Genomic DNA, 13,820 nt, shown 5'->3' with positions numbered 1-13,820 from the left:
TGGGGAGAAATTTCTCCTTCCTCCTCCGAGTTGCCTCCACTTCCGGCTTCACCAGCAGAGATAAAATCGGGGCTTGCAAAGGAGCGAGGGGAGGAGGCGGGAAGCGGGGCTGCATCCTGCGGAGGAGGAGGAGGGGGCTTCTTCCTAATCAAGCCTCCTAATTAAGCGCCCTCACTCCCTGCCTCCCGCGCGGGGGCTCCCATTCCCGCCCCCGCTGCCCGGGATTTCGGGTGAGTGGAAAGCCAGTGGCGGGGAAGGAGGGAAGGGGCTTTGCGAGGGGGTCCAGGATGAGAAGCCCCCGGATGGGGAGGAGGGAAGGGAGGGAAGGGAGCTGTTTTCTTAATGGGGGCCTTGAAGGGGGGGGGGGGAGAAGCTTCCTCCTGCAGGGATCTGGTGCAAAGGGAGTTGCAGGCAAGGAGAGGGGAGAGGGGTGGGCATTGCTGGCCAGGATCGCCTTAATAGTATTAATTTAAATTTAATATCTATACTCCAGCAGAAGACCCCTCGGAGGAGGACCTTATCTTTAGGCAACAGGCGAAAGCCTTGCTCTTCTCCCAGGCGTTTGGCTCATTAAACAATCTATGGACTTCACAACTGAATTGGGGGGGGTGTTGTTTTTATTTTTTACTCTGTTATGCATCTCTGTGTTTTTCTCTTGTAAGCTGCCCTGTGATACAAATGTGAAGAATAGCTGTAAAAATAGGAAGCCCTCTTGCGGTCAAGGGGGGGGGGTTGGGACAAAGTCATTGATCAGCATGCATAACAGGATGGGCTTAGGAGGGAATAATACTAATAAGAATAAGAGTAAAATAAAAATAAATAATTAATTGCTTGCCCCCTGCCCACCTGACTGTGTTGCCTCAGCCACTGGGCGATTTCCATCAAAAACATCAAAAAATGTAAAACATCGAAAACTTTCCTGTACAGGGCTGCCATCAGAAGACTTCCATTTTGTAGAAATGGCCCGCAAATATAAAGAAATGCCCTCTTTAAGGAGTCCTGTGGTGTAAACGTGTATGTTGTCCTCTAGGTCCAAACACATAGTAGGAGCAAGCAGTGCTCCAAAGTGCTTCTCTTGTGAACTTGCCATCTAAGTTGTTTACTCCTGGCCAAAGCTCCTGTTTCCCAAAAGGACGGGGGGGGGGGTGTCTCCTCACCACTTTTAACCCCCCCACTCCCACCGCATGGAAGGCGGAGGACGTGTTCATTCACAATCCCAGTAAACCATGTGTGTATCTGCAGTGAACCAGGCGCTGCAGCTCCTTCCCCTCTCACTGGGCTGCTGCAAGAAAAGGCAGCAGAGGAGGAAAGGGATGGGTTTGAAGGCTCTTCCTGCCTCTCTCCCCTGAGCAACAAGAGCAAAGGGTGTTTGCAGGCCAGGAGGGCAGAGGAGGCGGCAGCGAGGGCAGAGGGAGCAGTGGGCGGATCCCCCGCCTCTCCCAGGGGGTCCTGATGCAAGCAAGGGGCTCCCATCTTCTCCATGCAAGGGCCACCCATGTATTCAGAGCAGTCCTTTGCAGATTAACTCTTAAGTTCCATGGGATCTACTCTCATGCCACAAATGTGCATACCATGCCAGCCTTAGGAAGGGAGGCAGGACAGGCAGGTGAAAGAAATTGCCAAAGGTGTTTGAAAATGGGTTGGGGCTCTTGGGAAGGGGGCGCCCAATTGGGGCTTCTCTGGGGCAGCGGAATGTCTTGGGCAGGAGAATCCCTGCAGGGGCTCTCAGACTCCCTTGGCTTCTTCTTCTTCCCTCCCTCCCAGGAAGCTGCAACTTGCTCTGGATTCTGCGCTCCTCAGGAAGCTGAACCTGCAAACCTAGCTGAGACTGAACCTGCAACCCTAGCCAGGATGGAAGGAGGAAGATGGACGGTTGACCTGGTCAGGCTGTCTCCCGCATCCCTCCCCACAACCTCTGAGCATTCCCTCCCAAGACCCTTGGAGAAATCTGGTGAGTTCCAGGGGAGAGGAGATGGGGACAGGGATAGATGGATTGTGGAGGGAGAAAGAGGAAAAGATGGAGAGGAGACAAATGGAAGGAAGTTCCTGACAGGAAGAAGGGAGGGGGGTGAGGCCTTCTCCAAAGCAGCTCTTTGTTTCTTGAATCCCTTTCATAAAGTAGTGGGTGCAGATTTTCTCCCTCCAGGATTTTAAATCTTAGGAGTTACAGTGGTACCTCGGGTCTCAAACTTAATCGGTTCTGGAAGTCTTCCAAAACCAAAGCGTTCCAAAACCAAGGCGTGCTGTCCCGTAGAGAGTAATGCAAAATGGATTAATCCATTCCAGACTTTGAAAAACAACCCCTAAAACAGCAATTTAACATGAATTGTACTATCTAACAAGACCATTGATCTATAAAAAGAAAGCAATAATCAATGTTCTGTACCATAAAATAAATAAGACAGTATTGTAGATGATAAAAATTAAAATTATATATATTTTCATACCTGCATTGATGATAGTCATTGTTTGAATGGGGAGCTTTTATCCCTTTCCACAGTCAGTCAATCAATCATAAAACAAAAAACTAAGCCTCAGTCAAAAATGAAAAAGCCACACAAACAAAAAATGCAAAAAATAGGAAAAAACTAAAGCTGCAAATGTCACCTCAGAACACTGCAACCAGAAACAGCTTGAATATTGATTGGGGGTGGGCCTTAAATTAGCTGTCCAAGGGAACGAATGGGATGAAAAAAACCTTGATTACGATGGAGACGACTTAAATTAGCCGCTTAAGGGTAAAACGGAATGAAAAAAAGCCTTAATTAGGATGGGGGGCACTTAAATTTGCTGCGCAACAGTAAAAATGGAGCTCAGGAGCACGTTCGGTTTCTGCAGCAAACTTCAAAAACAGGAACACCTATTTCTGGGTTTGCAAATGATGAATCAACAGAAGCATAGTTTTTATAGCATTTTAAATGACAGGTCCCGAGGTTTTTGCAAACCAGAGGATCGCTTCTGCGCACGCACACGGCGCAATAGAGTGCTTCTACGCGTGCGAGTGGCGAAACCCGGAAAAATACCAGAGGGTTACGTAAAATGAGGTACCACTGTATAGATACATTCTCCACAGTTCTCATTTATCTAAAGTGTCCATAAACTTATTTACAAGTGATTCCTAAAGTCCAGCTAACGTTTTGATTTGCGTGCAGTAATCTCATAGGTAAATTATAAAATTTCCCCATTCTTTTTTAAAGTCCTTGTTTTCTTGATTCCTGAGTCTCATGGCTAATTTTGCCATTTCGGCAGAGTCCAGCAGTTTAGCTCACCATTCTTCCCTAGTTGGGATTATTGCATCTTTCCATCGTTGGGATAATAACATCTGTGCAGCTGTTGTCGCATACATAGTCTTTCCTGGTCTTTTGGGATCTCAGTACCTGTAATTCCAAATAAATAAGCTTCTAGGTTCTTAACAAAATTTATTTTAAACATTTTTTTCCAATTCATTATATACCATTTCCCAAAATGATACTGTTATCTTACATGACCACCACATATAGCAAAAGGTACCCACTTCTTCTTTGAAGTGACCTGTTCATCCTTTGTATGCCATTCTAGGAGCAAGTTATACATTTTAGACAGATTTTTTTTTATGTTACTTCCTAAGAGTTCTTTCTGAAATTGTGATGTCTCATAACTAAAACCATTTTTATTTTAATTTTTTTTAAAAAAAATATTGTTAAAATAGGTCATCATTAATCCACATATATTACAGATATACAAGCATACAAACATACATTTCATACAATCCTTAAAAGTGTTCAAACATACGGTACTTACACTCAATCCCACAAATAATTCCTTTTCCCATCACCACCCACCACCCCTCACCCCACCTTTGTGTTAGACTTCCAATCTACTCAATTGCAATTTCTTTCCACTTCTATTACTTTCTTTCACACACCTTTAGCCTAATTTCATAGAATCATAGAATAGAATCATACAGTTGGAATAGACCACAAGGGCCATCGAGTCCAACCCCCTGCCAAGCAGGAAACACCATCAGAGCACTCCTGACATATGGTTGTCAAGCCTCTGCTTAAAGACCTCCAAAGAAGGAGACTCCACCACACTCCTTGGCAGCAAATTCCACTGTCGAACAGCTCTTACTGTCAGGAAGTTCTTCCTCATGTTTAGGTGGAATCTTCTTTCTTGTAGTTTGGATCCATTGCTCCGTGTCCGCTTCTCTGGAGCAGCAGAAAACAACCTTTCTCCCGCCTCTATGTGACATCCTTTTATATATTTGAACATGGCTATCATATCACCCCTTAACCTCCTCTTCTCCAGGCTAAACATGCCCAGCTCCCTTAGCCGTTCCTCATAAGGCATCGTTTCCAGGCCTTTGACCATTTTGTCCTTCTTGAATTGTGGTGCCCAGAACTGGACACAGTACTCCAGGTGAGGTCTGACCAGAGCAGAATACAGTGGCACTATTACTTCCCCTGATCTAGATGCTATAATCCTATTGATGCAGCCCAGAATTGCATTGGCTTTTTTAGCTGCCGTGTCACACTGTTGGCTCACTCTTCTCCAGGATGAAGAGGAACCACTGATGAGCACCCTTTGGGTTCGGTCAGTCAGCCAGTTACAAATCCACTGAGTGGTAGCATAGTCAAGTCCGCATTTTACCAGCTTCTTTACAAGAATATCATGGAGCACCTTGTCAAATGCCTTGCTGAAATCAAGATAGGCTACATCCACTGCGTTCCCTTCATCTACCAGGCTTGTAATTCTCAAAAAACGAGATCAGGTTAGTCTGACATGACTTATTTTTCAGAAATCCATGCTGACTATTGGTGATCACAGCATTCCTTTCTAGGTGCTCACAGACTGTTTGCTTAATGATCTGCTCCAGAATCTTCCCTGGTATTGATGTCAGACTGACTGGGCGATAATTATTTGGGTCCTCTCTTTTCCCCTTTTTGAAAATAGGGACAACATTTGCCCTCCTCTAGTCTGCTGGGACTTCGCCTGTTCTCCAGGAATTCTGGAAGATGACTGCCAGTGGTTCTGAGATCACATCTGCCAGTTCTTTTAATACTCTTGGATGCAGTTCATCTGGCCCTGGAGACTTGAATACATCTAAACTAGCCAAGCATTCTTGTACTATCTCCTTAGTTATTCTGGGCTGTGTTTCCTCTGCTGAATCATTTGCTCCAAATTCTTCAGGTCGGGCATTGTTTTCTTTATTGGAGAAGACTGAGGCAAAGAAGGCATTGAGGAGTTCAGCCCTTTCTGTGTCCCCTGTTTGCATTTCACCATCTTCTCTGAGTGACCCCACTGTTTCTTTGTTCTCCCTTTTGCTACGGACATACCCATAAAAGCCTTTTTTGTTGCTTTTAACCTCTCTAGCAAGCCTGAGTTCATTCTGTGCTTTAGCTTTTCTGACTTTGTGTCTACACGTGCTGGCTATTTGTTTGAATTCCTCTTTGGTGGTTTCCCCCCTTTTCCATTTTTTGTCCACATCCTTTTTAAATCTTAACTCAGTTAAAAGTTCTTTAGATAGCCACCCTGGTTTCTTTAGGCACCTTCCATGTTTCCGTCTCTTTGGTATTGCCTGAAGTTGTGCTTTTACTATCTCCCTCTTAACAAACTCCCAGCCATCATGAACTCCCTTTCCTTTTAGTATTACTGTCCATGGGATCTCACCCAGCACTTCCCTAAGTTTTATGAAGTCGGCTTTCTTAAAGTCAAGAAATTGAGTCCTAGTGTGCTTGGCTGCTCCTTTCCGCTGTATAGTAAACTTCAGAAGAGCATGATCACTCGCGCCTAATGATCCTTCCACTTCTACCCCACTAACCAGGTCATCAACATTGGTTAGGACCAGATCTAAAATGGCTGTTCCTCTTGTTGCTTCTCCCACTTTCTGGACAATGAAGTTGTCTGCAAGGCCAGTGAGGAAGCTGTTTGACCTTATGCTCTTGGCTGAGTTTGACATCCAACAAATATCCGGGTAATTGAAGTTCCCCATTACTACTATCTCCCTTCCTTTTGCATGCTTGGCCATCTGTTCCAGGAAGGCATCGTCTATGTCCTCCGTTTGGCTTGGGGATCTATAGTAAACTCCCACAATGAGGTCTCTGTTATTCTTCTCTCCCTTAATTTTGACCCAAATGCTCTCACTTTTGCTTTGAGGTTCTAAATCTTGGATCTCTTCACAGGTATACACATCCCTGACATATAACGCCACTCCTCCTCCTTTCTTGTCTGGTCTGTTTCTCTGAAATAGATTGTATCCCTCCATTATTACATTCCAATCGTGGGACTTCTCCCACCAGGTTTCAGTGATGCCTATTATGTCAATATTTAGCTTGCTGTACCAAGAGCTCAAGCTCATCTTGTTTATTTCCCATGCTTTGCGCATTAGTGTACAGACATTGAAGTCCATTAATCATTCCCCCGTGTCTCTTATTTAAGGATTTTTTTCCTCCCACCACTAGGTCTGCGTGCTGTTTGGTATATGACATTTGGATGATCATCTTCATCAATTGATAGACTCCCACCTTCAGGAGCACTGTCTCCCTCCCCCACATTAGTCAGTTTAAAGCCCTCCTGATGAGGTTTCTGAGATTTTTGGCAAAAACATTCCTCCCAACCGTTGTGAGGTGCAGCCCATCGCTTGCCAGAAGTCCATCTTCAAGAAACTGCAGTCCGTGATCTAAGAATCCAAACCGTTCCTGTTTACACCATTTGCGAAGCCAGCTGTTCACTTCCACTATTTTTCCCCTCTCTCCCTGAGCCACGTCGTTCAACTGGGAGGACAGATGAGATGACAATTTGTGCATTTAATTGCTTCAATTTCCTGCCCAGAGCCTCGTAGTCTCTTTTGATCTTCTGGAGGCTATTGCTTGCAGTGTCATTGGTTCCCACATGAACCAAGAGGAAGGGGTATTTGTCAGTGGGTTTTATGATTCCTTGCAGTCGTTCAGTTACATCTTGGATCTTAGCCCCGGGGAGACAGCACACCTCCCGAGACATCTTGTCAGGCCCACAGATCACTGCTTCTGTTCCCCTCAGTAGGGAATCCCCTATCACCACTACACGCCTCCTCTTAGGTTTGGACGGGGTTCTTCCGTGAGCTGTCCATTCCAAGGTCGCCTGCACATTCCCTGAGGACTGACTTTGCTGCTCGTCTTCATATACCTGATCGACTGTAATGAGGGAGAGATCCTCAAATGGAGTCTGTTCTTCGTCTTCCATGCTAGGGGAGAGGACTTCAAAGCGATTGTGTATTTCTAAACAATCAGAGCGAACCCTGGGCCTCCTACTTCTTTGAGTCACGTTTCTCCATATATCTGGCACCTGTGTTGGTGAACTAGCCTCCTTCTCAGGGGTGTTCCCTGTCTCCTCCTTGGTGGAGACGGTGTTCTCTGTTGCTTCCAAGAAGAGCTCCAGCTCTCTAATTCTTTGGAGCGTAGCTACACGTTCCTCCAGTTGCTGGACTTTGTCTTCTAAGAGGGCAATCAACATACAATTGCTGCAGGTAAAGCTGCCTGCAACCTTTGGCAAGATGGCAAACATTGCGCAGGAACTTCTTTTTCTATTACACATTGTTTGGTTTTTTTTTGTTTTTGGTTTTTTTAAGTACTTTTTTTTTATTAAGGATTTTCTTGTTTTACAGAAGTGTAGTGCCTCGTATTTTTTTTTTCTTCTTCTTCCACGTAGCGCTTTTACAAATCTGTTTCATTTGTTGAGGCATTAGGGGGAGAAGAAAAAAGAAAGAAAAAAGAAAGGGGGTGGAGAGAGGGAAGATGGATGGGGGTGGGGTCGGGTGGCGGTGTTTCTATTATGTTTAATGTATGTGGAGTTTGGTGTCAGCGTTGCCTGTGTTGTTCACTTGTGTTCCTTTGGTGGTGAGAGAGGTTGGGGTTGGCCTAGGGTGTGATTGTTTGCTTGTGATTGGCTGTGGTGATCTTTGTTTTCGTGTGTGAGTGAGGTGGGTGTGTGTTTTGGATCAGGTTAGCCATATTGATTTGTATGCTGTTGGTGGATTATTGTCATTGTCCTGTTGGGCTGTGTATGTGATAAAGGGGAGCCATACCGGGGTGAAGGCGTCTTCTTCTGTTTGTCCCCGTGTCAGTTTCAGTTTATTAGTTAATTTTTCTAGTAGGGCTGTTTCCCATACTATTTGGAACCATTGGTCCATGCTTACTCCTGACAGGTCTTTCCAGTGTCTGGTTATGATGTCTCTGGCTGCTGAGAGCAGGTGGGTTATGAGTTCTTTGTGGTGTAAATGGACATTGTTGTCTTGGAAGATGTTTAGTAGGGCCAATTCTGGGGTGATGTCTATTACTTGCTTAGTTATTTTACATATTTCTTGTATGGCTGTTGTCCAGAATAGTTGAATTTTGGGACACTCCCACCACATGTGGAGGTATGTGCCTGTGGAGGTGCACCCTCTCCAGCATTTTGGTGAGGTTCCTGGGTGTATTAGCGCTAGTTTCCTTGGTGTTAGGTACCACCTGTAGGTGAGTTTCAGTGTGAGTTCTTTTCTTTTCGTTGATATGGATTTAAAGGGGGGTTTAGACCACATTCTGGTCCATTGAGTGGGGTTAATCTCATAGCCTATGTCATTCTCCCATTGTTTTTTGATTGCGTCTAGGGGATTTGCGGGATTTTGGAGTACTATTTTGTATATTGCGGATACCGTCCCTTTACCGTTTCCCTTTGTTGTTACGAGGAGGTTTTTCGAAGGTTGTCAGGGGCCTAGTTCCTGCTGATTTTACTGTTGGGTTGTTTAAGAGGGCATGTAGTTGGTGTTGTGTTAACCAGGTCATTTGGGTGTCTTCTAGTTTGTCTTGTATTTCTTGTGTTGACAAGGGTTTGTTATTTTTATAAAAGTCTATTAGGCGATATAAGCCTTTGGTTCGCCAGGTTTTTGTCTGGAGGTTTTGTGCTGCATGGTAGAATAATGGGTGGTGCGCCAGGGGGATTAGTGGGGATGGGCTTGGGGATAGTTTGCCTATTTGTGTTTTCCATGCTTTGAGCATGGTCTGTGTGTACCTGTTAAGCGTTGTGGGAATTTTCTTTAGTTTGTTTGGGAGGAGTGGGTATGTTGTGGTGCAGGTGTTTTCAATTGTGTCCCTCTCTAGGTGTACCCATTGTTTTGTCTCATCTTCTAGTATATATGGGATTATATGGCGTATTTGGTTGGCATTGTAATATGCTTCTATGTTGGGGATTCCCCATCCTCCTTCTGAGGTGGGGAGGTGCAGGTATTTGGAGCTTATTCTTGGTTTTTTATGTGAGAAGATGAAAGAGTGTAGTTTTCTCTGCCAACTGCGAAGTTGGGTTGAGGGGATCCAGATTGGGAGGGTTTGGAATAGGTAGGTTAGTTTTGGGAGTGTGATCATTTTGATCATGGCTATTTTGTCTGAGAGAGTGAAATTCATGTTATTCCATCTCTTTAGGTCTTTGTTAATTTGTCGCCACAGGGGCTTGTAGTTGTGGAGGTACAATTTATTGAGGTTTCTGGTTATTTATACCCCTAGGTATCTGAACTTGGTGTGGCAAAGTTTTATTTTGGTGACCTTCATGAGTTCTTTTTGGGTGTGAGGAGGGGTGTTAAAGCACATAGCTTCTGACTTTGTAAAATTTACCTGTAGGCCCGACACCATTGCAAATGTGTTGAGTTCTCTGATTAGGGAGGTTGCTGTGCTTATGGGGTCTGGTGTTGTGACCATTAGGTCATCTGCAAAGAGCCCTAATTTATAGGTTCTGCCTTTTATTTCCACTCCCTTGATGTCTGTGGCTGCTCGGATGCGGATTGCTAAGGGTTCCAGAGCCAGGATAAATAAGAAGGGAGACAGTGGGCATCCTTGTTTCGTGCCTCTTTGGATAGCTATAGTATTAGAATCCATATTATTAGTTCTGCATTTTGCTGAGGCTTGGGAGTATATTTGTTTGAGGATTTGTAGGAAGTTGGGGCCAAATTTCATGTTAGTTAGTACTGCTAATATGTATTTCCACTCCAAGCAGTCAAAGGCTTTGAGGATGTCTAGGGACATAATTGTCAATGGGAGTTTGGTTGCCTTGCTGTGTTCGATCAGGTTCAGTAGTTTCCTGATGGGGTCTGTTATATTGCGGCCAGGGACAAAGCCAGTCTGGTCTGGGGCTATTAATTTGTGTAGGAAGGTTTTTAGGCGGTTGGCCAAGATTGATGTGAATATCTTGTAGTCTTGGTTTATTAATGAGATTGGGCGGTATGATTCTACTTTGAGGCTATCTTTTAGTGGTTTTGGGATGGAGACTATTTTGGAGTGGGTCCAGGTTTTGGGGATGGGGCCCCCTTTTATGATGTCGTTGAATAGGCGGGTCATGTAGGGCATCAAGGGTTCTTTGAGTTTCCTATAGAATTCTGCTGTGAAGCCATCTGGGCCTGGGGCTTTGTGTGGTTTCAGGTTTTTGAGGACCGCATCTATTTCCTCTGGGGTGATAGGGCTGTCCATGAATTCCTGTTCCTCATCAGTTAGGGTAGGCATGGTCAGTCCTGCTAGGAATGTTCTGATTTCCTTCTCTGGTGGGTTATGGGAGGTGTATAGGTTGGAGTAGAATTCTGCAAATTCTGAGGTTATTTCTTCGGGGGAGAATGTTATGTTGCCGTCTTTTTTGGTGATGCAGTGTATTCTTGTTTTGAGTGCTTTTTTCCTACATCTATTTGCTAGTAATCTGGAGTTTTTCCCTCCATATTCGTAGAAACGTTGTTTAGAGTATAGAATGTTGATCATTGTTTTGTTAATTTCTAGGGAGTCTAGTTCTCTCCTTTTTTGTTCTATAAGTTTGAGGAGTTTTTTAGATCCTGTTTGTTTATAGCGTGATGAGAGGGCTGTGATGTCTTGTTCTATTTTGCTAATTTTTGAGGAGGTTTGTTTTTTAAGGAATGTTTTCTCTTTTATGCAAGCTCCTCTGGTGACCGCTTTCATTGCGTCCCATAGGAGGGGGGTTGTTATATTGTTTACATCGTTTTCCTTGAAGTAGTTTTGGAGGGTTTTTGTGAGACTCTCTAATTTGTTTGTTTGTAGTTAGGATGGGACTGAAGGACCATGAAGGGGTGGTTTGTGTTCCTTCTCCTATTTTAACAATGACTTCTACTGGGGCGTGATCTGTGATTTTAATGTTACCTATGTTTGTTGATTCTACTGAGGGGATCAGACCCTGTGTGAGTAGAATGCTGTCCAGTCTGGACACTGTATCATGGCGTCCCGATTGGAATGCATGGCTGATGTCTCCCGGGTTTTGCTCACCCCAAATGTCGTAGAGACCCCTGTTTTTTAGCATTTTTAGTAACTTGTAAGAGTTCCTAGTTGTTGGGGTTTTCCTTCGGAGGAAGGTTGCCCATGGGGTTGTGGGGTGGATATCTTTCAGGGATAAACCTTTCATATTTAGATTGAGGTCCCCTCCTAGGATTGCTTCCCCTTCAGAGAAGGAGAGGAATTTGTTTAGTATCTTCTGGAAGAATTCTAATTGTTTCGTGTTTGGGGCATATATGGAGCCGATTGTCAGTTTGATTTTGCCATCTAGTGTCCCTTTAGCAAAAATGAATCTGCCTTTTTTGTCCTTGAGGACTGTTGTGGCAGTGAAGTTCAGGTCTCTACTGAGTATTATGGCTACACCACGAGCTTTCCCTGAGCCTTATGCGACCCACTGTTGATTGAAGCGGGGGTCGCTCAGGAGTTTGCTGCCTTTGGGTGGGTTGTGTATTTCTTGTAGGAAGGTGATGTGTGGTTTCATGGTGTTTATGTATGAGGTGATGCGTTTTCTTTTGATGGGGTTTCCCAGCCCCCTCACATTTAATGTAATTGCTTTTAGGCTAGCCATCTTGCTTATCTATTATGTGGGGCGATTCCCTGCCAACCCGTTCGGGTTGTCTTGTGTCTCTCTCTTCGTGTTGTTTAAAGAACCAGTGGGGTTGCGCTGACCTAGGGTGTGGAGGGTGGGGGGCTAGTGGGATTAGAGTGAGATTTGGGTTAAAGAGTAGGGGGTAAGTTGTAGGGAGTTTCCTATATGTAGTCATATAGGCGTTTGTTTGGGGTATTTTGGGCCATCTGGCATTTAGCCGGTTGGTCCTAGGTCTCAGCTGGTGTGGAAGGCCATGTTCAAGGACAGGCCATCCCCCCTGTTGTTTGCGATGGGGGGTGATCAGTGAGACAGTGTGAAGTGACTTTGTAACGTCGCTATCAGGTATAAGGTTCGTAAGCAATGTTGCCAATGTTATGAGCAACATTGTTGGTGTGTTGGGGTGGGGATGTGGGTGCTGGTATGCTCTGGTGCCACCATATTGCTGGTTGGGTATCAGATTTTAGCCTGATTGTGGGTTGTGTTATTAAGGTTGGAGTTGTTTTTCCTTAGTATGGAGTATGAGGATGTTGAAGGTGTGGGTGATGGGGAATGTGGTTGAGGTCGTCTGGACTTGTGTTGGGGTGGGGGTTTCTGTGGGGGTGCGGGGCTGGGGGGATGTTGATGGTGTTAACTAAATCTATGTTTTGGGGGGGGGAGAGAGGGGGAAAGGGGGGGAGAAATCACCAGTCCTTCGGTTTGTGGTTTTTTCCTGGTTGCTTCATTCAGCTGTGGTTGTTGTTGTTATTGTAGGGTTGTCCGTCTACGATGAATTGGTTTGGTTAATCTTGGTCTGGTTTCTTGTGTCGTATGGCCGGCGGGACGGTTCTGAGCATGCTTGCCTGTATTGGTTTGCGTTGTTCTGCCGCTTCTGTTGATTCTTTTTCCTCTGTACCGTCGTCCAGTTGTTTGCTGTTGTTTCCTCCTGGTTGGGGCTGTCATTTGGTGGGTTTGTCGGTTGCCATTCCGGTGGGAGGTCGAGTTCAAGGTTCTTTAGTAGTTGCAGGGCCTCAGGTATGTTGGTAGCCATGTGTTGTGTTGTATTGGTTGTTGCAATGAGGCGGAAGGGGAAGCCCCATCGGTATTTGATCCCTGCTTGTTGGAGACGCTGGGTGCATGGGCGCAGGCTTTTCCTCCGGTTTAGGGTATCCTGAGATAGGTCTTGTAGGGCCAGAATGGGGGTTTCTCCGTATCGAAGGTTGCTTGAGTTTCTGAGGTGGTGCCATATCTCTTCCTTCTTTTTGTAGCGTGTGAAGCATACAATGATGTCTCTTGGGGGGGCGCTGGGTTTTGGCATAGGTTTTAGGGCTCTGTGTGCCCTCTCCAAGTCATCCGCCTCGAGTTTCAGGCTTGGGATTGTGTTTTTCAGCCAGCGTATAATTAGGTCTGCTGGGCTTTTCTCCTCTGTTTTTTCAGGAAAGTTGCGGAAGCGGATGTTACAACGTCTATTGCGATCTTCAAGGTCAGCTTGTTTAATTTTCATCTCTCTGTGTTCTGCTTCCATTTGGTTTACCAGTTCGTCCAGTTTCTTGTTCACACGTGCGTTCTCCTCCCGGTATTGCTCTATTATTTTTTCTTGCATTTGGTTTTTGTTCTCTAGAGCTTCCACTTTGGAGGTTAGATTGTTGATTAGTACCTGCATGGGAGCCATTGTGGCCTTCAGTGTTTCTTCTAATCTTGCTTCCATTTCCCTCAGATCTCGTTTCGTTATTGGGTGGTCATCATCTTGAAGGGGAGTTGCCATCTTAGCATTGTTTGCCATCTCCCTGGTTGGTGTCATCTCAGTCTCCTTGATAGTTTTGGTTTGAGGTTGGCTTGGCTTCCACTTGGGGTAGGGCGTGTGGTGGTTAGGAGTTGTGGCAGTGGTGATTCCTGGGTATTGTTGGGTTGTTGAGCTGATCAGGCTTTGTTGGCTGGTGGCTTTTACAGAGCGTTTGGATTAGGTGGTCATTTGTGTCACTTCTAGCCTGTGTTTTAAGAACTTC

At 45.2% G+C, this 13,820-nt stretch overlaps 1 protein-coding gene across 1 annotated transcript in view; it reads left to right on the top strand.

Annotated features, from left to right (window-relative positions):
• The window catches only part of LOC309364771 (uncharacterized protein), a 43,313-nt gene continuing 29,493 nt past the window's right edge, over positions 1 to 13,820 (top strand). The window contains exon 1 of the mRNA XM_081902662.1: positions 1 to 230. The gene's annotated coding sequence lies outside the window, so the exon portion shown is untranslated. The remainder of the gene's footprint in view (positions 231 to 13,820) is intronic.

Source organism: Podarcis melisellensis (genome assembly GCF_964234715.1).
Source record: "Podarcis melisellensis genome assembly, chromosome: 2".
Lineage (NCBI taxonomy): Eukaryota > Metazoa > Chordata > Lepidosauria > Squamata > Lacertidae > Podarcis > Podarcis melisellensis.
This window is presented reverse-complemented; position numbering and strand designations above follow the sequence as displayed.